Raw genomic sequence first — 25995 nt, 5'->3', positions numbered from 1 at the left:
ATATATCTATATATCTACCTATCAATATATATATATATATATATATATCTATATATATATATATATATATATATATCTACCTATCAATATATATATCAATATATATATCTATATATCTACCTATCAATATATATATCAATATATATATCTATATATCTACCTATCAATATATATATCAATATATATCTATATCTATATATCTACCTATCAATTTATATATATATATATATATCTATATATGATGATTGCTACTTCTTGACGGAAGTTTGCCATCACTTCAATGAAGCATTGTGTGCCTGTGTGCATGTAGGTGACTTTTTAAACCAGCTTTAGTTCTATATGAAAGTACACTTTCCTTCTTGTAAAGGTGATCACATGATAATATTGTGAATCCTTGAATGTTGTGTCAGGCCACTTTTAGATTTGCACAAACATGACAACTTAGTATTGCTGGATATGCTGCAAAAGCCTCCTCATAAGACTGTCGTTCCTGTCTTTGATTGTGGGATTTCAGATGATTTACAAAACCAGCTTCTGACAAAAGGTATCTGCCACATACAATGCACTTCAGTTCCTGTTGTAATTTCTCCGACATTATATTTTCGTCCTGCTTTCTTAAAACACGTTCGGTAAATTTTTACGACATGCCCCAGCGTATTATAAACACCCCAACCTCCCCATGTTAACAATGCCTTCGGAATAAACAACCCCCAAGCTCGAAAGCACACATTTTATGACAGCAAGATCTACACGCTGCTCTTCAAAAATCTTACAGCTTTCTCTGATCATTTTTCTCCACCGTGATCGATCATTGCCTTTTCCTTCCCAGTTATGTATATCCATTTCAAGTATCTTCAAGTTGCTTTTCAGAGAATTCTTCAACCTTTAAGGATATATATGTATGTATAATATTAAGCTGAATGTGTGTGTGTGTGTGCGTGTGTGTCTGGTCACAAATAGGCTCCTATATGGTTGACTATTTTAAAAAACTGATTTCATATAATGATAGAAGATGTATCGAGACACAGGAATGGGTATATTTGATCTGGCAGAACGGTGGTTCATTAAAACTGTGGGGGTCTGCATTCGTGCCTGGTCCACAAAGTATGGAAATAAAAAAATTAAAAAAAAAAAAAAACGTTTACAAGTGTTTTTGATATAGATGTACATAAGAATACTTTGATAAGTATGTTTTAACTTAAATAGGGATGGTATAATAAAATTGTGGGGTCTGCATTCGCACCTGGTCTCCATAGAATGGAAATAGGCACAAACTTTAATAAAGACTTTTCATATCTATATGCGTAAGTATACTTTGATAATTATGTTTCAGTTTGAAGAAATATGGTATAATAAAATTATGGGGTGTTCGTTTGCACCTGACCTCCATAGAATGGTAATATGTCACAAAGTTTAACAAGGTTTTTTAATATAGATCCACAGAACATTGTGATAAGTGTTTCAGTGTGAACAGGTATGGTATAATAAATTTTGAGGTTTATCTATTTTATTTTTACTTTCATCATATTTTGCTTTGGTTTTGATACCCCCAAATTCAATCCAAATTTACAACCCTTCCTACAACCCTATCATACTTTCATAAATCAGATTCCATTTTCTGTAGGCTGTTTTTTAACCCAGTCAACGACGGGTACTTTTGCTAGTATATATATATATATATATATATATATATATATATATACTTCAGAATAAAATTATCTAACAATCAACTGGTATAGAAACCTGTGATTATAAGTTTTACAAAATATTATTGGCAGTAATATTCTATAAGTACTATCCCACCTAAATAAAAATTGCTCAATATACAAGATAGAGCAAAGCAAATAAGGCGTAAACAATTATAATTATTTGCTAATATTTTCTCCTCTGAAGAGATGGTGGACATCGAAATCCTACAGGATAAGGAGTTATAACATTTCAAATGTATTCTTTGTCTTACGTAGAATAATAAAAATCTTTTGATATGAAATTTAAATATTTCACATCATAAATTTTTTAATTTGTTGAATGACTAAAATTTGAGACATATATATATATATATATATATATATATATTTACACAAGTTTACATGAATGAATTTGGCATTAGAAAGATTTTCAAAAAGAATTGATATGCCACAAGACAACCAAACTGGTTCAGGAAAAGCCGAGTGGTATCAAAAGAGGAACAAGTGAAGATCAGAAGTCTACAGGAAAAATAAGACGAGAAAACTTCTTCAACCGATCAAAGGTTTGGTGGACAGTTTTATTTTTGCGGCCAAGACATCAGGGAGTGCCAGAATGTGGCTGTTTGGCTAGGGAAAGTGAAAGCTCTGGCTGAGATGCCAACGACATGACAAGATAAAAACAGTGCCAAAACGAGAGGAAAAACATTTGCACAAATATAGCAAAGACGGACGAGGAATCAAGATAAAACAAAGACGGCTTTACAAGTACAAAACTTAATCTACAAATAAACCGTTTCTGTTTCTAATAAATCATCTAATATATAAAAGCGAAGATGTGTTTGCATGTCTGTCCTCAGGTAAAATCTATAAATAGTATTTTAAAGAGGCAAAGATGAATGTCACATGGTAAGAAAGGTATTTTTTTTTAATAACATGAATAGGTTAGCCAAATTAATCTGGAGCAAGAAACTAGATCTGATATTCGAAATGTTTTTGCTATTGTTTTTTTGATCAACACTGCTAGAGAGCCATGGTTTAATAAACTGTTTTGTTTTTAAATCTCCAAAAACAGTGTTTCCTAGTAAACAACTGATGATCCCTAAAATAATATTAGAACTAGTGTGAATTCTTGGAAGCAAACTAATACAGTGGTTAACTTACAAGCAAAATAGTTTTCCAACGAAGAATTTGGAATTAAACGTTTTTTTTTGGGGGGGGGGGGGTAATATAGTTGAAATTCTGTGACTTGCTTCTTTGGTAATTTCTTCAAATGGACTCAGTAACTGGACAATTTTTCGAACAAGTCCCCACTGACAAGTTGTTAAAGTAGAAGTCTTATTATCAACAGCGTACATTACAGAACTTTTAGTTGATCTAAATTTCTTTTTAAGATCCGATATTCGAAATGTTTTTGTTATTGTTTTTTTAAGAGAAGTGGTGTTTAATCAACACTGCTAGAGAGCCATGGTTTAATAAACTGTTTTTGTTTTTTTTGTGTGTTTTTGTTTTTTTTACAAGGTGGTCACCACTTATCAAAGCCCGGAAGCCACTCATGGATAAGGGTTATTGTAAGTACAAGTACAGTACGTTAGTGTGGATATTTTAGAGTGTCTACTTAAGGGGGCGGTTCATTAGGAATTTGTTTACGTTGGACTTGAAGACATCCAAGTTGTAGTCAGGAGGGAAGCAGGCAGACGGAACAGAGTTCCACAGGCATGCAGTTCTAAGAAAGAAGCTTTGTTCATGGAATCTACGTTTTGATTTAGGCATAGATAAAGAGTGGGGAAAGTTTTTGACAGTGGATTCGTCTAGACGGGTGTTTTTTGTAAAAAATTGGCGAGGGGGGACCAGTGATTGGAGTTCAGACGAGCACCTGCCATGGAAATAACGATAAACAAAGATAGGCTTGCAACGTCTCTTCTGTGGGAGAGAGGTTGCAAGGAAGAGAAAAGGGCATCCCCCACTAAGCCACAAAGTCTATTTTGTACTCTGTCAAGGCAGGATAGGCTGTTTTTAGCAGCTCCTGCCCAGATATGGCAACAGTATTCCATCCTTGGACGTACTTGGCTTTTATATAGATAGAGAATTACATCAGTAGTGAGATATCTTCTGGAGCGGTAGAAGGATCCCACCATCTTTCCAGCGACCTTGGCAACAGACTTGATGTACGTGTTCCATTTCAGATCAGGAGTAAAGGTCAAGCCCAGAAGCTTGTCAAAACATGGAGCTTCTCCTAGACAAGAGCCATCCATTTCAATTGATGCCAGATGGGGATCAGAGCGTTGATGATGTAAAGATAGGAGTTTGGTTTTAGATGCATTAAAGGTAACCAGCCACGTCTTCCCCCACTGAACCACTCATCGAGATCGGAATTAGAGAGAGCTTTGTCATTTACAGCCTTTGATGTGTTGCTGTAGATGGTTGTGTCATCAGCATAGATGTCAACGAATGATTTAAGTATGTGTTTAGGGAGATCATTGATGTAGATCAGGCAGAAAGTTGGGCCCAGGATGGACCCTTGAGGGACTCCAGCATTAATACTGCAGGCCTCTGATTTTTGTCCATCAACCACTACTCTTATGAGCCTATCAGAGAGAAATGATTTAATGATAGAGAGAATATTTCCAGTTATACCGTAGCTGGAGATCTTGTGAAGTAGACCTTTATGCCATACCTTGTTGAAGGCCTTTGATATATCAAGAGCAATTGCCCTGGAAAGGAAGCCTTTGTCAAGAGATTCACTAATCCTATGAGATATTACCGTTAGCACATCTGCGGTAGATCTTGCAGAACGGAAACTTTTGTTTTTAAATCTCCAAAAACAGTATTTCCTGGTAAACAACTGATGATCCCTAAAATAATATTAGAACTAGTGTGAATTCTTGGAAGCAAACTAATACAGTGGTTAACTTACAAGCAAAATAGTTTTCCAACGAAGAATTTGGGATTAAACTTCTTTTTTTTTTATTTATTTTTAATATAGTTGAAGTTCTGTGACTTTCTTCTTTGGTAATTTCTTCAAATGGACTCAGTAACTGGACATCTTATTAAACAAGTCCCTACTGGCAAGTTGTTAAAGTAGGAGTCTTATTACCAATAGCGTACATTACAGAACTTTTAGTTGATCTAAGTATCTTTTTAGCACGTAATATACTGAATTTCACCATGTGGCCACATCTTGAATGATTTTATGTTTTTCCAAATTAAGCGGATCCTGTATTTCAGTTAATTTGCTAATTGCTGGTGGAGAATGATTAAAGTGAGAGACAATATTTCTGTTAGTTTTAATGATTGTCTTAACAGCCTGTTGGGAAAATAATGTCATTTATTGAAAGATGCAATGTATGTATGAAGCATGATATTGTTTCTAATTCACATTACCTGCCACAAGCAACCATAGTTGCTCTTAAATCCTGCAAGACTAAAAAAACTTTATTGAAGATTTTAAATACTCATCCAGAACATTGTGTAATTCTTGACTTATTCTTGAACCACTGTGTTCACCTGCACTGTTAAAGTCATTTGAAAGCCAATTACCTGTCAAACTCAGAAAGGGAGCATTATGTCTGTAATCAAAGAAATGCTGCTAATTTCATCAAGAAATGATTGAATTCTTGTTTTTACTTTTGTAAATATATCAAAATTTATTTTGTCAGTGAAGTACTTTTTGGATGGAATATTGTAATTCGGACAAAGTTTTGCGATAGGCGTATTAAATCTAATGTCAGATGTTACAGAATGTGGTTGAATATCAACAGCAATCATTTCTCCTATCAGATAATGAATATCAAATTTTATTCTCGACCAATATTTAATTCTATAGTAGTTTGGTGCTTTGCTGGAGGCTCATATTTGCTACCACTTGTTCCTGGAATGTCTGTTACAGATCATTCATTGTGTTTCCTTTTCTCATCTGCAACGTTTGCTTCTCCTGGATGAAAATTTCTAAGATGCTTTAGCATATTAGTCGTAAAAATCTTTGCTGATTTGCACCACTTGACATTGTGGTTTGACATAACTTACAAACAGCTGTATTATTATTCTTGGGATTGACATCAAAATACAGCAGAAACTAGTTGCCATAAGGGTTGAAAGTTGTTAATATTCGATTAATTTTTTTATGTATTCAAATTACTTATGTCTGATATCTAAGTAGTTATTCATCTCAATAAAATATACATTATCTAAACCATAAAAATAAAATCATAAAAAATGGTAGCACGAGTCCAAAATGAGGAACACGAGTATCAAGAAGGCTTTATTTTTGGTTCGTACATCATCTCAATTTACTGTACAATTCTTCAACATGAAAGCTGAAAGATGAAGTAATAATTTTCTTTGACTGATTTCAAGTACAAAATAATAATGTTAACTCACTAGGAAAAGAAAGGAGGAATATTTTCCATATGCTTAGGTCTATTTGCCTCAAATTCAGTGTGGTCGTAAAAATCTATATGTTAACAGCACGCCATGCTTGTTATTTTATAATAATAATGTAGACAATGCATGTCTCTTCGATAAATCTTCACTGGTAAGCAAAAAAAGGGAGTTAACTTGTCTTCATTTAGAATATAATTTAATTAATGTTAGTATCATTTATCGCAACAAAATTTTCTGATAAATCATCATTAGAAAACCTATTAATTGTCCGATTATCAAAGCCGATTAATCTCTAATCAGCTAATTTGATAATTGGTACATCCCTACTTAGGACCTCTACCCAGTCATAGCTGACGGAGATAAGAGCAAGATGTGACACAAAGACAGGTGGGGATATCAAGCCAGTGCTCCTAAAGGAGGGGCATTCCTGGCCTAGCAAAAATTGCCTGGGCATCCCAGCCGGCAATCTCAGTAGGGACATCACAGGAAACAAGCAATAAACTTACCCCACCCAAAAGCTGGGTGGCAAGAACTGGGAGGGTGGATCTTCTAGATAATACTCAGGCGGCATACCCAGTCTGACAGATACTGGTCCAGTTCCTGGCCCATCATCTGTTGGACTGATTATCAAGAATGGATTCTTAACTGGTACTTTCTCCCTAGGTCTCCAAGCAACTGAAGAAGCAAGGAGACCAACCCTGCAACATTAAAAATAATGGAAGGTTATGACCACAAAGATTTGGATTATTCGATTTATAGCAAAGTGTGATAAGAACAAACCAAACAGATGTCAGAACGGCTTTATAAAATAGACTGAATCTTGTTGAATTCTTCCAGTTCGAACATGTGAAAACCACAAGGTTTCTGCTGATCATGACTGGATTAATTCCTTGTCTGGAAACTGGATTTTTATTCCAATTTTTTTTTTTTTTAATCAAGAATGACTTAACACTCAAAAAGCTTAATCCATTATATAAAGGGCAAAATGGGCACAAGCGTTTGTGTATGTCCACGAAAGGCTTTTTGGGTGGGGGTTCTTGCGTTGATTAGAAGTTTTCGCATACTTCCCAGATCGTAATATCTCAAATTCGCGAACGGACATCATCTCTATCTTTTTTTTGATTGAGTTAAACAAAATTTCCACTGTGTGGTTGACTCTGCTGTTTATTTGTCTTTTTCATATAAATAAAGCAAAACTATTGGAATGCAACCACCTGGCCTCCTGGATGGGTAGTATCTGTTCTGTAATTGGTCCTTGGTCAATGTAGGGGAAACCCTTCATACTGAGACAATTACTATTTATTTGGATACTGCCAGAGTGCCCTCTTTTGGGGGGAGCTGGTTTTACCCCCACATAGAAAGCAACCTTGTGTCTAATTTGCTTTCATGGGAGGTTTAAACGCAACACTTTTTTGCAAGTCATCTTTTGCTTTTAGACTGACTACGTTAAATTCTAATGCTTCACACTTTTGGTCGCGTCATGGCATATCGGTAAGACGTCAGATTTTCTTTCATTTTCTTTTCCGCCTTCGTGTCACACGTTCGAGCCTGCCTGCCTACTTCCACATTTTTTGTTCTGTGCTCAACACACACCTACAAACACCCGGGCAACGCCGGGTACCCAGGCTAGTCTATAATAAATTATTTTAAAAGCAGTCTGATCAAAGTGGCTAGAAGATTAAGCCATAAAGTGGATCAGATCAGTGACCTGTTGTTGCAACATAACAAAATGGGCGAAATGCATGTTGACTGGATTCACGGGTTTGTTCATTATGTGCGCAGACAATGAGGCAACTGGGGCTCTCAAAAAAAAAAAAAAAAAAAAAAAAAAAAAAAAAAAAAACTCAGGGTGAGGCTGAAGAAAAAAAAAACTTTCTTTAATAAAACGACTATGACAGGTAGAAGAACGAAAACAACAAAAACATTTACTGAAAATAAAGTTGCTATTTAAAAAGACGAAATAAAAGAATGCATAAACATTTTCTCAAAGAGTTTTTGCTCTTTAGCAGACCAAGCACTTAGTTATATGCGGCAGATGTCAGCCATGCTTGGAGAACGCATAGGAGCCATTCTTGCTGCTGATGTGTAAAAGATCAAAACAGAAAGGATGTAATAAAAAGCAAACAGTACATCGAATATATATATATATATATATATATATATATATATATATATATATGCATGCACACACAGAGATAGATGTATATTACATACACATATATATATATTACATACACATATATATATATATATATTACATACACACATATATATATATATATTACACACACACATATATATATATTACACACACACATATATATATATTACACACACACATATATATATATTACACACACACATATATATATTACACACACACACATATATATATATTACACACACACACATTACAGAGATACACATGCATATACATAAATATATTACACACACATAGCTACACATGCATGTACATATATATATATTATATATAATATATATATTATACACACACAGATACACATGCAGATATTACACATACATTACATATATACGTACATATATATATATTACACACACACACAGATACACATGCATATATATATATTACACACATATTGCATACACATGCATGTATGTATATATTACACACACATAGATACACATGCATATATATGTACATAAATAGGTATATAATTATGTGAATATATACATGTGTGTTAAGAATACACCTGCTGCCAGCTGGGAACGAGGGTGTGAAGAAGAACGGTAATAGAATAGTGTTATGAATGTCTGAGACAAAACTTTAAAAGAAGTGCCAGAGCAAAAAAAAAAAAAAGAGGTTGACCAAACTCTACAGGAAGGAAAACGAAATTCAGAAAGATCACAAAACAAGACAACAGGTTTCAGGAAGAAGAGAAGAATGACTCATGCAGTTCACTGAATTTGAGCTCCATCCCCTTAGACTTCTTTTATTTTTTTATTTATTTATTTTTTTTTTTGCAATCTTTGATGCTGTATTTCAAGAAATAACGACTTTTTTTTTTTAACAATAACTCGTAAATAAATATTCTACTTATATAAGTTTTCTAAGCTTATTTCCTTACCTTGGGTTAGAGAGTCGGTGTAGTTCAATCGTTAAAACTATAAAGCTGTAAATCGAAACGTTTCTGGCATATAGATGTAATACTCATGTTGTTCAAGAAAAATATAAGTAATTTCCTTATTTATAAGAGAATGATATGATGGATGTGTATGTGTGTGTTTTTTTTTTTTGTTTTTTTACTAGGGAATCACCACTTATCAAGGCCCAAAGGCCACGCGAGGATAAGAATCACTGAGTATCAGGTGGCCAGTGAGACAACGCTGTGATGATTGGTAATGGTGAAAATCAGACAGAATCTGATTATTTAAGAGGGCAGTTTAACAAGAACTTGTTTACATTGGACTTGAAAACAACCATGTTATAGTCAGTTAGAAAGCAGTCTCACAGTATTGCGTTCCACAGATGGGTACTTCTAGGAAAGAAACTCTGCTCATGGAATTTTCGTTTAGTTTTAGGCACAGATAGAGAGTAAGTGTTTGTAGCTAGGCAAATGTTTGTGTTGAATGTTTTACATGAGCAGGGAACCATAGAGTGAAGTTAAGTCGAGCACCTGCCATGTGACGCGACAGTTATGTGAATGTAATAAGACAGGCTTAAATTGTAAAGTCAAGTGAGAGTAAAATTAAATCTGGATAATATAGGGAGATGTGTGCAGAATAGGAGACTTTATTGGTTTGGTCACGTTGGAAGAATATGGAGTTGTTGTGTTAGAAGATATAGACCAGATGTATCATTTGTTATTGTTGTACCATGTTATTGGCAATATAATAAGATACTCAGTTTCAATTTATTTTTTAAATTACTTAGTAGCCCAAGCAATTGCTAACATGAAACATTTTCAAATAATCACCTAAAAATAAGAATCAGCAGAAGAGACAAATTATTTGAAATTGAACGATTCAATAGTTGTCTATCTTAAGGGTAAAAATAAAAACTAAAATAACTTCACTGCATCCTGGAGAACAGCAGGTAACTACAGATAGTTGTAGATATGATTATTATAAATCTTATTTATATTATACGGACGACTATTTTCCTTTTAGTTGTTATATACACAACGTTTTGGCTGATATAACCTTCAGCCTTCTTCAGGTGCATCTATTCGAACTTGGTAATCTTTATGTCAAATGCAGGTACCTATATGGAATCTTGAACCTTTTAGTTAACTCATAAGGGTACCTTGTTCTCATTTCATCAGCCATAACTGGGTAAAAAGTCAGGTATTGCTGATCACATATCAATAGAAAATATAAACTGTCTTTGTGGGACAAAGGAAAAAGGATGGTGGAGAACAGTGGAGAGTGTTAGAATATATGTTATTTTTAATTGACATATCATGTATTAAACATCTTCTATAATATAAACGTCACCTGTCTGTTTAAATGTATGTATGTATGTCTCACAAAAATTTTTGACAGAGGCGACGAATTTTCACGAGATCAGTATCATTTTGATGCTTGACCCTTCAGATGACAAATATCGAAAAATTGGCTAAAAACATTAATTCCTTTACCCTCAACTGGACACTTTTCTACATGGAGGGGTCGCTTTTTTCAACAATATTTTCAAAATTCATCCCCTCTTTTCGATTGACTAGCCTTAATTTAAACATTTGTCACTTTCAGTTTGATGATGGGTGCAGCAGCAAAGACATCACGTTTTTTTTTTTTTTTCACATTCTTTTCTTCCTTTGCGATATGGGTTCAAGCCTGCCTGCCTACTACCACTTTTTTCTTTTTGCTCAACACACACCTCCAAACACCCGGGCAACGCCGGGCACCTAGGCTAGTCATAAATAAAATAGACAATAAAATACATTTAGTTCTTTAATTTAGGAATGGCTAGATTCTTTATTTTGTAGAAGCCCTACAATGGAAGTGCGATTTACTTAGTTTGACTGAATCGACTGCTAATATGAAACATTCTTAAATAATCGGATTTGTATTACTGTACACACAGATTCAAAAAAGTTGTCAAAAAACAAATATATAACAAATAAATGTTATCAAAAGCAAGATAAGTTACTTTTCTACCAAACTGGATATATTTTTTGTGTTTTTATTCCATGTAACGTGTTTATTCAGCTCGAAAAACATACATTGTTTACCGAAGTATTGGAAAATTCAAAATGGCGCCCGACTCTCTCTTTAACACAGTAAGTTCGGAAAAAGGTGTTATAAATAATAAACTAGACAAAATACTGTTAAAGAACCACCGAATATATGTCAACCTATGTCATGGTAATATATATTGAGCGAGTTTCTAACAGTATTTTGTCTAGTTTTATATTTATAGCACCTTTTCCCAAACTTACCGTGTTAAAGAGAGAGTCGGGCGCCATTTTGAATTTTCCAATACATCGGTAAACACAGTATGTTTTTCCAGCTGAAAAAACATGTTACATTAAATAAAAACACTGAAAACATATCCAGTTATGTAGAAAAGTAACTTATCTTGCCTTTGATGACATTTATTTGTTAGATATTTGTTTTTTGACAACTTTTTCGAATCTATGTGTACAGTAATACAAACCCAAATAATCACCTAAAAATAAAAATCAGCAAGGCAAATAACTAATTATAAATTTAAGAAAATACTCGGAGTTGTCTACCCTAAGTTGAAAAATGTGCAAGCAAATAAGAATTAAAAACTAAACTGACTTCACGACATACTCGGTAATGTAAGGTCAGTACAGCTGTAATGTTGTCCGGGAACCAACACGTTGTAGCCTCAGTCGTAAAAGAAAACAAAAAGTAGGAAAGAACTTCAACTCTTCATTTAAAAATGGAAGACGCCAGTTATGAAAATAAAGGATACAAAATTACATTTATTTTATTTGTGGACTGTTATCCCCATCTTCTGAGTTGTTGTTGTTGTTTCACCACGTTTCAGCCCGCTATTCCTCTGGTCTTCATCAGGTGGTTAACCGTATCAAGGACTCAAAAAATGATATTTGATGCCTCCTTACTAAACATTTAACATTATAAGGTGAAGATCATCGTAAGTGAAGCAATCTAGGAGAAAAGAGAAGTGCCCTCCCCTACATCTTCGTGTAATAGCCAACCAAAAAGAAATCCTTCAGGTTGCAATTGACTACAGTTAATTGATTTTTTTTGTTGTTGTTGTTTTGTTTAATTTTATGGAAATCACTTCAGACAAGGCATGAAACCACTTGATGTAAGGAGCCTAAAAAAAAGTACTACTTCAAGGTCAAAGCGTAGCTAGCAATAAGCATTAGATGCAAAGATTCCAACCTAGAAATCAGCAATTTTTCCCTCTTTGTTAAAAAACATCACTTATCGAATGTGAGGACTAAAGGACAAAATAAGGCAAGTGGGAGTTACAAGGCGGTCGAAAGTAAACCTATGGTTCACTTTCTACTCTTCTTATATATTTTCACGATTATATGAGAATGATGGCTGCAATGGCAATAGTCTAGGATGTGCAATCGTGGTAACAACTTCATTTATCTGTGCTAGTGACGACAGCAATTGTGGCCATTGTGAACAGGAAAGGGATAAAAGACGGTGATCCGATTCCCCTCCATTCAAACCGGGAGAATGTGTTTCAATCGTCAGCCAAGTTATACCAAAGACTCAAAAAACGTCAAGACACGGATCAGATCGTGTATATTTAGGCAGCATTTTTCATTTAAACAAACATTGTTAAAGACATTTACAGAAAAAAACATACCCCCCCCCTCTAAACTTAGAAAAATTTTAGTCAACAACACACAAATAATATGCCATGAAAGCACCAACGCTAAAAGATTAAAACTTTTGGACGTGGTATATAGAAGAACTCAGAAACCTGTCCTAAATATGGTTACTTTTCAAACTAGTCAAAACATTTTAAAATGCCTATCTTAACTCCCTTTCTCTCTGACCCTGCCTTCACCTCAAAACTAGACATCCCCTCCACCGACTACTACTACTAATACCATTCGTCCTGTCAGCACAACAAAGTCTTATGTCTTGATGAAAGATGAAAAGCAACAAAATTACGACACGTTTCAAAAAGACAAATCTAACTATGGGACATTTATTAATACCTTTGATTTATACACAAAAAAACATCATCAGAAAAATTGAAACAAATAAAAAACGGTATCAAAAAGCTCTCTGTTGTCTGTAACAATGTTTGTTTATACTATAATAGAGGAAGGTAGTTTGCTTGAAGCATTGCTGGAAAATAGATATGGCGTATAAAAAGGCTATAGCAATGCAGGAAACTGGCTGTTGTATTGGCGTGATAGCTATAGCCTTTTTTGCTCATATGTCATGCCAAGACAAAAGCTGGTTCCCTACATTGCTATAGCCTTCTTATACTCTTCTCTCTCTCTCTCTCTCTCTATATATATATATATATATGACAAAAGTCTATATTCCAAATTTCAAGATGTTGAACATCTTACTGTTTATTTCCTTAACATACTTAAGGAAATAAATGATAAGATGGTCAACATCTTGAAATTTGGTATATAGATTTTTGTCATTTATTTGTAATATGTTCTGTAGTTACATCACACTTCTTAAATTAAAGATTTGGTGTAAATTAAAGATGAAATATAATTGAGAAAAACAAATCTATATCTTGGAAGTTTTTGGACTTTTAAAACTATATAAAAAAATTAAATTTTTTTTAAAAATCTATCATTGAAAAAAAATATTTTGCCAGTAAGTCAATTAGGTTCCTTCAATCGTGGAATCTATTTGCTTTCATGAATTCACAATAGTCCTAATGATATTTCAATAATCATCAGTTGTTTACCATGAAACACTGTTTTGGGGATTTAAAGACAAAATAGTGTATTAAATCATGGCTCCCCAGCAGTGTTGATCAAACACCACCTCCCTTAAACACAAGAACAAAAATGTTCCGAATATTGGATCTAGTTTTTTTGTTCCAGATTAATTAAACTAACATATTCATGTTATCAAAAAAAGTGTCTTCCTTACCTGTGTCATACGTCCTTGTCTTCCAAAGAAGAAAGTAATATTTATTTACAAAGTTACTGTGTTTGGCAAGAGGGAACCTAGAGCAGATGGGGTTAGTCAGAGTATTTATGTAAATGCAGTAAGTTGTTTACTGGTCCCAAAATGTATGACCTTCACCTTCACCGAGGCGCATTACTTATCTGATCTTCACCGATGTGCGCGACTTGACACACAAAAAAAACAGCCTCTTTATCACCTGCTAACGCACGCGTCACTGTAACGTCCAATGACAACAACAACAACAACCTTCTCACTCGACCTGCCTTTTATACCACTATCTCAATCCCTTCTCTTGCGCATGCGCCTATAGATTTCTGACAACCTCGAGACTTCCGCTTATAAAAACCCAAGTTTTGTTGTCGCGCATGCCTATACAAGGCACAAACACGTGGGCGTTTGTTTTGTTGGTAAGTACTACACTCCCCCCTGATCTGATGATCACATAGAGTGCATTCCGGGGGTGGCCTCTTAGTTCGTTGGCTTCTGCAAAGGGTGGTATTTACAATCTCAGATTCAGGTTCTGGTTCTGGTTCTGGGCGTGGTTCTGGTTCTGGTTCTGATCCTGCCTGATCAGACGAACTACAACTACCACTCTCTTGCTCGGTGACCTCACTCATCAGCAGCTCATCATCTGATGATTCGTCGCTCTCTGTAGTTATGGGATGTACTTCACTAGCCGGGCGAAGATCGCGCACATGGCGTGGGGTTCCATCAACAAGGACCGACTGCTGGCTGACCACTCCAGATATTCGTCCTCGCTTGAACTTGGTGGTGCACCGGTTTCCAGGGGGTCTAACCCAAACTGGATCCCCTACCTTGTATTTGTCATGACTCTCCTCGTCAATTGGTTGGACAGTGTCAATGCCCTTTATCCTAACACGGTATTTGTGTATGGCATTGGCCGGTGCTGTTGTTAGTGTCTTCCCATCCTTTGGTGTGATGTTATACCAATACGTGGCCTCCATAATGGTGCATTGCTTTCTGGCAGCAATTCTCTTGATGCTGCGATGGCTCCTCTCAGCAATGCCATTCCCTGATGGCACATGAGCACATCGTAGTCATAGTCGGACGCCCCACTCATTCAACAACTGCCGAACTTGGTGGCTGCAAAAAGCAGCATCGTTGTCCGTCAATATCTCTTCCGGCGCACCTCGCTCAGAAAAGATAGATGACAGTTGGCGGACAACATTCGTTGAGTCCTGCCTGGTCATTTGCCGCCACACCGCAAAACGAGTGGGTCCACAGTCGATAAGGGTTAGAAAGGGCTTACCACTGTAATGGGTAATATCCATCGCTAATGGTTGCCACACATGCTCAACTTCCAATCGCCCCTTCTGCCATTGCTCAGGTGCAGGATCAATAGACTGGCATGCCTCACAGTGCTTGATGATCTGCCTGACATCCGCCCTTGTCACTGCCGGGTCCACACGCCTCGCAAAATACAAAGTTCTTTTGATACCTGGATGTCCACTCTGCACATGAATTCTTTGTATTTGGCATGAACTAATCGCGCCAACAGCGCAAGATCGAGCAGCAAACTCCACGCCTGTCTTCACAGCTCCATACCATTTGTGAGGCACACGGGTTAGTTGGTCTGCACGATTACAGTGTGATGCCACGAGCGTTACACTCACTGACAGGTCATACTCTGATACCAGACTCTTCAGGGTGTTTAGCCTCCGCCGGATTAACATCTCACTGGCTGCCTTAGTGCGGACTCTCGTTCGTCCCGAAAGAGTATCGGACACCCAGTGCCAGATTTAAACCCTTCACAACAGCATCCAGTTCCGCCAGGTTGATGTGTTGAGCATCATTCATGGGTCGCAGCCAGCACGCGTCTTCAATTACATTTCCACGTTGCTCCAATAACACTCCCAATGCCAAAGAACTAGCATCAACCCACACATTCACAGTGTCCCCATCGACACACCATTCTCCACGGGCAGGGTCCTCCTTGTTAACTCTCTAGGGTTTCTGTCGTCATCAGAGTTAGAAGAGCATCATCAGATACATCATCCCAACCTGTAGTTACTAAACTTGCCTTGCGTTTGATGACGCCCACAGCTGCTCGGAGCCAGCCACACGCTGGTAAGTGACCAATATGTTTCCCACACAAGGAAAAAATAGTCCGTCGCGTAATAACATCAGGGATGTTTGGAATCTCACTGCCACGCCTCCATCGTAAGGTACCATCTTCCCCGCAAACGTCCAATCCTAATACCCGTGCTCCATCCCTCAGACGTTCAGGATCCTTGCACTCCAACCCGAATTGAGCTAACTTTTCTCTGACGTGCGACGCAGATTGTACGTCTTCATTGACGTACACATCGTCAATATAGGCCGATGTTGCGTCCTCAGTGGTCTTTTCCTGGGACAACACTGCATTTACGATGGTCTTCATGATTTGCGGTGCCACATTCAGCCCAAAGCCAAGTCGAGTAAGGCAGTATCTCTGACCCCGGAACCACACTGTCTGGAACGGCCACAATGTCTCATCCACTCACACCTGCAAATAAGCCTTCCGCAAGTCTACTATAGACACATTGGAGCCCTTCTGGCGCCATTCTCTCAGCTTGCTGGCGCACACGACAGCATCAGCAGTGTACGTCTCAATGTATCTATTGAGTTCACGATAGTTCAGCACCGGACGAACTTTAGATTTGTTATGCTGGACTACCGCCATTAAGGGAATCAGACCCTTGGGTGGTCCCAGCTTGTTGGGGTAGGGGATCAGCCATCCATCCTGGATCCATGCCTCAAGTTCCTTCTCGTATTCATTATGGGCCTTGTCGGGTATCGAGTACTCTGCAATGCTATTCTTGAGTTCGGTTGGCGCCCTTCCTTCTGTCCACTTCCACGATGCAGTCCATGCTTTTTGGTGAGGGTCGTAGTCCACCTTAAAATCAGGCCGATCAATGTGAACTGCAGCACACACTGGGGTTTCCAAAAATCGCACAGTCCCATCTCTTCCGATAACCACTCCCCCCAATGCCTTAATAGCATCATATCCCAACAGTACATCGAATCCCAGCAAATCCCCTCGCATCACCAGCACATTAATGTCTGCAGCCACACCAGAGTCTGTGTGGACTTTGACAGTTCCGGCACCACAGCAAGCTTGCGTATTGCCACCTATTGTGGTTACTTTGATGTTCTGCTTTGTCCAGTTTCGACACAACTTGGCACTCATGATTGTGTGTGAGCACCCGGAGTCGAGAAGAGCTGAACAAGGCACTTGGTCCACGTACACATTTATTGTCGGTTGCGCCCCAATTAAATCTTGTCCGGGGGAACAGGGCGGCGCTGACGTCCTGCCCCCTGATGCATTTCCCGCACAATTTTGGGATAAATGTCCATAACTACCACATTGGAAACAGCGCGGGCGCCCCCGCCCCTTGTTAGTACAATTTCTTGCGAAATGGCCTCGCTGGCTGCAGCAGAAACATCTCCCATTGGTCGTGGGTCTCAAACTGGGACTCTTTTCAGCATTAGTCTCGGCTGCCTGCGCCATCATTACAACCGGTCCCTCAGGTCCTCCTCATCTCTGATAATGGCTCGAGCGCGTTCTAACAAATGTTCAATGGGCGTTACAGATACGCTGGTGGAAGCCCTCTACAGTTGCTTAACATGGGTGGGAAGGCCGGCCACAAACGCATACGCCAGTGTTTGCTCTGACACTCCATTGCCAAATAGAACTGCAAGTTTTTTCAGCTCCGCGAAGAATACGTCCACGGTTTCTCCTGGCATGAGCTTCCTAGAGGCAAATGTTTCGTAGGCCGTGCAGGGATCCATGGCAAATGCCTTGTATAAAGCATTTTTTATACAGGTAACATCAGCCTTCTCCATGGCACTAAGTTGCTGATATACACTTAGGGCGCCTCCAGCCAATCTCAGGGGAATCACGGTATGCACCCCCTTTACTTCACAGAGGTTGCAGGTCAGCTCAACCCTTTCGACCCAGTTGACAACAGAAGTGGATCCGTCGAATTCAGGTATCAGTTTTAAATCAAACTTTGCCCCAGCCATAGTTGTCCAGGAAAAAAGACAAAACGAAATAGCCGAAATAGCTTATGACCTTCACCTTCACCGAGGTGCACGACTTATCTGATCTTCACCGAGGTGCGTGACTTGACACACAAAAAAAACAGCCTCTTAATCACCTGCTAACGCACGCGTCACTGTAACGTCCAATGACAACAACAACCTTCTCACTCGACCTGCCTTTTATACCACTATCTCAATCCCTTCTCTTGCGCATGCGCCTGTAGATTCCTGACAACCTCGAGGCTTCCGCTTATAAAAACCCAAGTTTTGTTGTTGCGCATGCCTATACAAGGCACAAACACGTGGGCGTTTATTTTGTTGGTAAGTACTACAAAATGCGAAAGGTTTTGGCAGTAAAAAGGAAGAATCATAACAAAAATGTCTTGTTACAATGTATTGAAAATCCTCTTGATGCACTCCCGTCTTAAAGATGCAGTCAACTTCTTAAGCCCTGCTGGATGGAGCAAAAGGCAAAACGTCTGCTCACTTTGAATTATTTATTTGCAAAGAATATGAAAAAATATTTACGTTTTAAACAAATTAGGCACAAGGCCATTCAAAAGAGTGGGAAATGGGTGTTGCTGGTCATCCTTTGTCATTATAGCTAAAAAAAATGTCTATCCTACTCTTAGCTAAAAATCATCAACCACCATAATACTGCATTTACTCCAAGAGCTGTCCTACTCAAATTTTCCAAGTCGTTTTTTTACATCTGCTAACTTTGGTATGAAGTCTTTCTCCCTTGTTTCTTATTTTTTGTAAAATTGAAATTAAAAAAAAAAGTACTTGATCGATTTACATAATTTTTGGAATATGACATCTTCGTATGGTGACAAGTACATACATCATAAAGATTTTTCTTCCAAAAAAATTTTTTATAGGCCCAAATGTAGACAAGTACCATATATATATATATATATATATATATATATATATATATATATATGATGGATTCTCTCATCAGAGCTAATGAATAAGGGTTCAGTTTGCAATCTTCAGCAGCTCCTAAGCTCTATGACACCGCATATATAACTACAATCCTGCAGACGTCCGACACACTCTTCTGCGGATGATGAACTTGCATATGCTCATCAATCAAAGATGCCTTCTTGAATGAACAGATAAGCCTGCTTTGCTTCATGCTTTGAAGCCACAGTGGCATACATATTAATTTTTGCAGGGATTTTTCTGGTACTTTGCCTTCAATATTTGCACAAAGAGCGTCCCTATGATGAGGGCGGTTATGTTCAAATTCTCTGGTCTCTAGAAAACACATCGTCCTCCATTTGCTGCGATCCTGTGCTGCACTCTCCCAGGAGCTCAGAGAAATTTCACAACGCTTCAGGTTGTCTTTTAGTTAATCTTTGCAATGAAGCAGGGGACGCCCTATTGCTAAAAAAAATTGCTAAGGAACTCTTGAGTAATCCATTATCACAAAATGTTTTTTTTATTTATTTTTTTTTAATTCAATTTTCACCCCAAACAAGGCACAGTGCCACTTTGAAGCAGGGGGCTACTATCAGGGACTTGATTAGCAGGGGCATTATGAAGGGAGATGAGTAGAAAGATGCTTGTTCACATTACACTTGAACTTCTGCATATCAGTACAGTTGGGAAAGCAGAATCCCGGAAGGGAGTTCCAAAGACCTGCAGTTCTGGGGAAGAAACTATTGGAGTAAAAGGCTTTCTTACACCAAGGGATCTCTACTGTAAAAGGATGAGATTTACTAGCTTGTCGGGTTTGTCGAGGGTAGTTACGTCGGAGAGGTATAAGTGTTTGCAGTTCGTCAGGGCATTCACCATTAAAGTATTTGTAGAACAGCCAGAGGGATGCAACATCTCGTCGATGGGACAGAGGCTGAAGCCTAGATGACAGTCCAGGACTTATCAGGTTGGCGACTCTCTTTTGAACCCTGTCCAGGAGCAAGAGACAAGCAGCAGATGCACCAGCCCAGATGTGACAACAGTACAGTACTACACACATGGGCGAATGGTGGCCTTATAGAGGTACAGGATACTGTCAGGCGTAAGTAGTTTTCTAGCACGGTAGAGGGAGCCAACCTTCCTTGCAGCTCTGACCACCGCATTTGTATAAAAAATAATTCAATACCAGTGATTTCAAACCTCTCCAGTAATTCACCATTGAGAATCTAACATTGCAAATAGAATGCAGACATCTCAGGTGGACGGAATCAAGTGGATTTATATGCTTGTGGTACAGGGTCCACATTTCGGCACCATATAGAAGAGTAGGCAGAACAACAAATTTGTAGACTGCCACCTTCACTTTTAGAGACACATCGTGGCTGTTCCAGAGTCTGTGCCGCAACTTACCAAATGCCTCACTAGCTTTATTAATTCTACTTTGGATGTCTTTTTAAATTAAGCATAATCAAACACAACAGATCCGAGGTATGTAAAAGAAGATACTGTTTTCAAAGCTTTACCATCAACATATACCACTGGTTGTGAAGAAGGCGTAGCGTTTGGTTTCCTCTGGTGAATAAGTTCAGTCTTTGTTGTAAGACTGAAGGCCTTACATGCATCAGAGAAGCTATTGAGGATGTTCTGCACGTCATCAAGACTAAAGGAGACAAGAGCACAGTCATCAGCATAAAGGAGACCAAGAACAGTCTGCAGAGAAGTCCTGGTTTTGGCCTTGAACCGTTGCTAGTAAAATAATCCTCCATTTGATGGATAATACCTTCCGAAGTGTTCTTAAAAGCTGTCTCAAGGGTGTGTATGTATGCATACATATATATATGTATCAATTTAAAAAAATAAATATTTTGAAAAGAAAAAATGCTTCCAACTTTATACCCTACATCTAATTATCTTTAACTCAATTTTTTTCAGGTATCTTATTGTGTGCAAATACAGGTAATACGCCGCAATGAACTTGTAAAGAAAAATGTTCACGCTTGGTTGCTTTGGTAGCACCAACTTCGGAAATGTTTTCAATTGTGAAGAGAAGCCGAGATTAAAATTGCAAACTGGCATCATTCAAGAGGAAAACGTATTAAAAAGAATATAATATGGTTCCAACGCAGCTTAAATTTAAAAATATTTATCGCCAAACTTTTTTATCAATAGAAAAAATAAAACGATAATATATTCTCAGAGTACGTCCATTCAATTTACACATTTAGCGATTAAAATGCTATTTCAAACTGAAAAACGTGACAGATCAATGAAGATGCTATTTCAAATTTATATGTAACAGACCACCAAAGTGATATTTCAAACTTTTATGTGACAGACCAACGAAGATGCTATTTAAAATTTATATGTGACAGACCACCAAAGTGGTATTTTAAACTTTTATGTGACAGACCAACGAAGATACTATTTCAAACTTTTATGTGACAGACCAACAGAGATGCTATTTCAAATGTATATGTGACAGACCACAAAAGTGATCTTTCAAACTTTTAAGTGGCACACTAATGAAGATACTATTTCAAATTTATACGTGACAGACCAACGAAGATGCTATTTCAAATTTATATGTGGCAAACCAACAAAGATGCTATTTCAAATTTATATGTGGCAAACCAACAAAGATGCTATTTCAAATTTATGTGACAGACCACCAAAATAGTATTTACTTTTATGTGACATACCAACGAAGATGCTATTTTAGCAGGTTCAAGACGTTCCGAGTTTCAGAGAAAGATTTTTGGACAGTTTTTATTTTCAAGTTGTTGACATTCAGTTGTTTTAGAGCTGTCTTTCTTTGGGAGTCTTCTCTTTGGTTGGATAGGCAGATTGAGCTTAGCCACTACAAGGTGGTGGTCTGTCCAGCACTCGCCTCCACACATAGCCCTAGTGATACATATATCCTTCCTGTCCCATTTCCTGATGATTATATAGTTAATTAGATGCCCGTGCTTAAATTTTATGATGATAATATTAAATTACAGTTACATTGTGTTACATATAGCAGGGGGGGGGGAGTAAATCTGTACCTTGCGTTGGAGACACCTATCATACTCCTATGAAACTTCCTCCTTCATAGGAAGCTGGTTAAATACTCCTTGAGTTAAGTGCCATAGTTTCTTTTCTATTTTTCTTCAATGTTAGGAATAAACGCGCTATCGGCTTTTGGCTAATAATACGAATCTAAGCAGGCGACTTTTCATAAATTGTAAGAAATAAAGATACTTATGCATCTATGTTACCGCGCAAAAATTACACCGTTATTATGTAGAAAGCCATTCTTAATATGAGGGGGTGTCTGTAACGATTCTGTACTTGCACTTAACAATTTAATAAACAAAAAATGTAAAAATTGAATTTAACTAGAAAATTTGTTTTTGTACGCGCATTCAATTTTTGCGCATGCGCATTCAATTTTCAAAAATTTTCTGAAAACAAACATGGCGACCAGTGAAAACAATACTGAATACATTGGATAAAGGCCTTAATATTATGAACGTTACTTGTCGGCGACAATTTTGAATGTCATATTCCTTCAAAGTAGAACCGAATATCCCTAAAAGTCAACTTTTTAAAGGTAAGTTTTTAGTTGGTACTCTAGCGGAGCGCATATTGAACATTAAATATTGCCCTTGGAAAATCTTTGAGTGTTCTCGTCGAGTGTTTCCAATAGGGGTGATCAGTTAAGCTTTCTATTAGTTTTAAAACTGTGACGGATGTTAAAACTTGAAGATAACCATGACTATTTATATAATCGGAAAAGAGAAAATTTATAGTCCAATTCACCCCAAAATTGCCAAACCGCTTCAAATAAAAAAAAAAAAAAAAAAAAAAAAAAGAAGCTAAATTCGCGAAATTTGGCCTAAAAACGTCGAGTGGTTCTAAAATGAGTGATCGATTTGTTAGAACGTTGCACTAGAAAATGAGCACTCCTTAAAAATATTTAAATATTGATTTTTTTTTTTTTTTTTTTGAGAATCTGGTAGAATGTCCATTCAATAATAATCCGTAGAAAAAAATTGTAAAAAAAAAAAAAAAAAAAAAATTTGTAAAAGACGAAAACAAAAATATATGGGGGGGGGGGCGCTCGTACACGTGAACCTTTATTTTGCAGATGACAAGTCTGAACGAAATCTTTGTAAACACGGGGTGACAAAACTTGAAGATAACCAAAATAATATTCATTATATGATCTAATATTTTTTTCTCTCTATTTTAAATTACAACATCTAATTAAAAACAAAAACATATATATATATTCAATTACTTTTTGAGAGAAAAAAAAAACAATGCATTGTTAAAAACATTGTCACAAAATCTTTCAAAATAAAATACTAAATCTTAAAATATATAATATCGACTATTATTTTCAAATAACATTTTGAATGAGTTTAAACATTTAAAAATGGACTTTTAAAATATCATTTTTGTTTACGAGAAAATAATTTTTTAAATGTAAAAAATAAACAAAAATCGTGTTGTTTTTTTTTACCAAAACAAACAATTTACGGACAATAAATGGTTTTATTGTCCTTAAAATTTAGATGTATACAAGAAAATAATTCAAAGGCTTAAATAATATCTCTGAATTATTTTCTTTTAAGTAAAAAAAAAAAAAAATGATAGAAAAAGATGCAAAAAAAAAAAATAATGTGAGGTTATAAGATTTTTTTATAAAAAAAAAAGTGAAAATTTCAAACCTTTTTTCTACCGCCATCAGAGTTGAATGAAAAGCTGGAACGAATTTCCCGATAGATGGAAAACGAAATTCTTTTCATAACGAAAAAAAAAATATTATTATTGATGTTGAAAATATTTATTTAAAAAAATACATTCTCTAAATGTTTATTATACAGAAAGAAAAAAAAAATGAATTCCTTCATATATGTGGCTGTAGTAAAAAAAAGAACAAAAAAAAAAAAAGAGAGAAAGATTAACATACGTAAATAAGGTTTGAATCGGTTTGTTTGACGCCGGTTTCGTTTCGGTGCCAGAGTTACTTGCAACTGCATTTGGATGCTGCTGCACGGTTAGATTTGAACTTATTTTAACGTTTGACAAAATAACCAGCTTCTCCCATAAGTATACACTCTGGAAGGGTACACGTATAACTGGGAACAGATCCGTTGCGTTGGCACTCTGACAATAAAACACTACTGCACCCCGAAGGAGGAGGTAATGCCTAGGAGGTTGCACCGAACTTAGCCATACCTCATCCAGACAAAGAAAAAAAGGGGGGGAGTATAGTATAAGATATCTCTTAAAGTTAACGGAATAATGTTATGGCGAACCTCGGATGATACGCCAACGACCTGAAAAAAAAAAAAAAGAAAGAAAGCTGTTCCGAATGTCATGTTTGTTTATCTTCTTCTCCTTTTTTGTCTGAGATAACCTTATAATACGCACATATATAAACCTACATCATATGTGAATTTAGGTTATAAAATTTAGGTGCTTATTTAGAATTAAACCTATTGCATTGCAGAAAAATCTTTATCATTGACGTACCGTCACAGAACGAAGATCCCATAGTCATTTTTAGCGATTTTAATAGGAAATTGTAACTATCATAGGGCTTATTTTGATCGCAATAGTTCGAATTGAGTTGTCTTCCCATTATTTATAAAACATGGCGAATAATCGCTTCCTCATAAAATTTGGTTAGCGTAGTTTAAAAAATAATAATAACTACTTGATGGGCATGTACTAGTGTTGGGACGATTATTCAGAATCGAAAAAATCGGAACTTTTTGGGGTCGGAATCGATATCGGTATCGGAATCAGAAAATTTTCTTTTTACTATCTTTTGTTTTGTTTTTTTCCACTGCTGGTAGTAATAACAAAATAATAGGTAATCGTGAAGAAAGAGAGAGCCTGTTTCCTCCGTTTGACTATAGGTGGCGTTAATGTCTGTCCACCCAGTTACGGAAGCACAAAATGTATATAATGGCACCGTTGAAATAAAAATAAATGTTTAATTTTAAACATGTTTTTTTTTGTTTGTTTGTTTTTTGCAAACATATTTAAGTTTGTTTTTGTTTTGTTTTTTCAAACATATTTACGCTTGTTTTTTTGTTGTTGTTTTTGCAAACATATTTAAGTTTTATTTTTCCAAACATTTACGTTTTGTTGCTAGTTTATTTTCAAACATTTACGTTTTTTTTTTGTTTTTACGTTTTTTTTGTTGTTTTTTTTTGCAGGCATAAACTAAATATTTTTGAAATATTTTTCTTTTAGAAAAGTTTGCTTATGCACTTATTGTACCGCGCTATTTTTTTTTTTTATTTTTTTTATAGTAGTTTCAAGTAATATTCAGGTTTTACAATATCCCTTTTCAAACATATATATATATAAATACTCGCGGAAAAAGTAAAATAAGTCCAGAAAAATTAAGAAAAAAGAGGGGGGGGTCAATAAAAAAAAAGATAAAAGAAAAAACGTTGACTTTTTTTATCATAAGAACGTAAAAAATACTCGCGGAAAAACGGTTGTACCCATAAATATGTTTAAAAGAAAAATATAGCAAAAACATTTAATTTATGCTTGCAAAAAAAAAAAAATATTAAAATTAAAACAAAAATAACGTAAATGTTTGAAAATAAACCAGCAACAAAACGTAAATGTTTGGAAAATAAAACTTAAATATGTTTGCGAAAACAAAACAAAATAAAACTTAAATATGTTTGCAAAAAAAAACAAAAAACAAAAAAAAACATGTTTAAAATTAAAACATTTATTTTTATTTCAACGGTGCCATTATATACATTTTGTGCTTCCGTAACTGGGTGGACAGACATTAACGCCACCTATAGGCAAACGGAGGAAACAGGCTCTCTCTTTC

The 25995-nt window shown here is 36.2% G+C and overlaps 1 protein-coding gene across 1 annotated transcript in view; it reads right to left on the bottom strand.

The window, feature by feature from the left end:
• LOC145261209 (uncharacterized) overlaps positions 1-24056 on the bottom strand; it is a 198172-nt gene extending 174116 nt beyond the window's left edge. The window contains exon 1 of the mRNA XM_080119552.1: positions 23855-24056. The gene's annotated coding sequence lies outside the window, so the exon portion shown is untranslated. The remainder of the gene's footprint in view (positions 1-23854) is intronic.
• Between the last annotated feature and the right edge of the window lie 1939 nt (positions 24057-25995).

Source organism: Euprymna scolopes, chromosome 37, assembly GCF_053919585.1.
Source record: "Euprymna scolopes isolate OS-2025 chromosome 37, ASM5391958v1, whole genome shotgun sequence".
Taxonomy (NCBI): domain Eukaryota; kingdom Metazoa; phylum Mollusca; class Cephalopoda; order Sepiida; family Sepiolidae; genus Euprymna; species Euprymna scolopes.
This window is presented reverse-complemented; position numbering and strand designations above follow the sequence as displayed.